Below are 2,334 nucleotides of genomic sequence, written 5' to 3'. Positions count from 1 at the left end.
AGTTTGGGGCTCCAGGACTTTGGGACCATGGAAAGGAAGACCAGAGAGATGATGTTGCCCTGATTCACATTTCATCACATTTTGACACTTAAGATGAAAAATAAGACGAAAATAGAAAAAAATTGTTATGAAGAAAATAGCAAGACCTTACACACAATTCCCTCATTAACCCTTTAACTACTGAAGGCCTGTGCACGTGTATGAACGCGCCGACTCAGTTCAGGCAACGTTTGGAAGCGATATGTCTGCCACTCTCAGTGTCACGTAATGTAAACAGATCCCAATAGCGACAAGGTTAAAAAGAGCACTCTGGGTTGTGCTGTTATGAATCACACCTAGCGGCAGTGCTAGTTACCATTTTTAGAAGGAAGACATTATGATTGTGCATCACGTTTGTCAGCTGTCCAACATTTTGTGTTTTTTTTAAATTAGTTACATTGTTATCATTTCCAGTCACAAAATAAGAGGTAAATGAAAACTAGTAGGAGGAAAGCGCTGGCAAGTTTCAGGTAAAAAAGAATAATTTTAGTTTTATAAATCCATGAGATAAAATAAATGTTAAATAAAAGCAATTATGTAGTGTTTTAATGACCCTATCCATATTCTTGAATCCTCACTTCAAACTATAAATTTAACAAAATTTGTAAATGTGACATGGCCCCCTTGAATCTTGCCTGTTGCACCAAATGGCTCGTGTTTTAATTGAGTTTGACACCCCTGCACTAGAGCGAAGTCACAGTGGGTGGGTGTAAGTTGTCCCTACAACTGAGTACAATGTTCATGAATCCTCTCCGCCTTTGTACGGAGCAAAGGCTTCTTGCTGCCCCCTTCCTGTATCCTTGTGCCCAATAGAGGGGTCTGCATAGTCATGAATCAGTCATGCCTATCTTGGTTGGAAGACCCTAGACCAATCTTGTCAGCTCTTCTTTCTGGCCTGTGTGTCCCAATCGTGGTCTCATTCCGCCTTCTGCTCTCCTACCTGTAACCGTGAGCTAGTGATCTGCCACCACTCATGAATTGTGACCGTTTCCTTTGTTCCGTGCCTTGTTTAACTAGCTCATGTCTTTGACCTCGTGCTAATGGACTCCCTCATCTTGTTGATCTGTCTGTGCCTTTGTCTTTTTTAAGACTTAATAAAATGTTTTCTTTAAATTATATTTGGGAGTGGCGCTCTTGGTACCCTAACAGCATATAGTAGACACCGTACTTGTGAATGAATGAAAAGGAGACATTTTAGGCAAAAGGAATGCAGTTAAGTGTGTTTGAGGGATGTTAAAGAAAGGAAATCACAATGTGCAGTCAGTTTTTGAAACGTTCTTTTTGGTAGCTGGAGACATGAAATTATGGGATAGGTAAGAGACTTATCCAAAGTCATAGAAACCACCGTAAATCAAACCCATTGCTCCCAAGTCTATTTCAACTCCAAGTCGAGGTTTTCTGGACTGCAAATTTTATGGACACAAACAGCCTCATCTTTCTCCCTCTGAGCCTCTGGTCCACGCCTGGTGGGTTGGAATCCTTAGCAGCACGACGCCTGAGCCACAGCACACAGTGGCCATCCAGCAGAACCAAGGGCCAAGAACATCAACCCTGGCCTAGTCTAGACTTTCACTGAGGCAACATTTTTCATTGGGTCATATTTTTACCCCACCCCCACTCCCATCTCCCTCTATCCCCACCTCCAACCCTGTCCCCCACCCCCTCTCCTGCTGTGGATACTAATACTGTTGAATTTTATGGCAAAGAGACTTATTTGTGACTTTCTGAAACTAGATGATGATTTATACTGATAGATAACGCATCGATTTATGGGCATGCTTCCAACATTACAAATCTTCCGATATATAGCCCGTGTTTGGGAAAGCAGTTGAAAACAGGGCCAAGCAGATTCACCCCGTGAATTGGGGTCCTAGTATTGGTTCCAGCTATGTAAGGTGAGCCTTGATTTACCAACAGATACACTCATGAAAAGCAGATGACATCTCTGTAGCACAAAGCATATTTTCCTGTGGAATTCCAAAGATGTTTTGGCTTCAGTGCTGATTTGCAGCTGAGCTAGCAGCTCCCAGCACTTTAGCTTTCAGTCTCTCTGCCCCTCCCCAGTCTCACTGTCAAGTAGTTAATGATCTATAAACAAATACTGAGATGCCCTAAGGGGGCTCTCCGTTTAAAGGGACCTTGAATCATTTTATAATGGAAATACAGTAGTCCATCCACTGATTTATGATTCGTCCGTTCAGGTTATGGAAGTGAAGCTATGTGGGTAGTTTCCAATGGGAGAGGTTTTAAATTTACTGCTCAATAGCACTTACCTTTCTCTTAGGTTTCCCTTTC

This window comes from Echinops telfairi, unplaced genomic scaffold, assembly GCF_000313985.2.
Source record: "Echinops telfairi isolate 266 unplaced genomic scaffold, ASM31398v2 ScPeMD7_7475;HRSCAF=8513, whole genome shotgun sequence".
Classification (NCBI taxonomy): Eukaryota; Metazoa; Chordata; class Mammalia; order Afrosoricida; family Tenrecidae; genus Echinops; species Echinops telfairi.
This window is presented reverse-complemented; position numbering follows the sequence as displayed.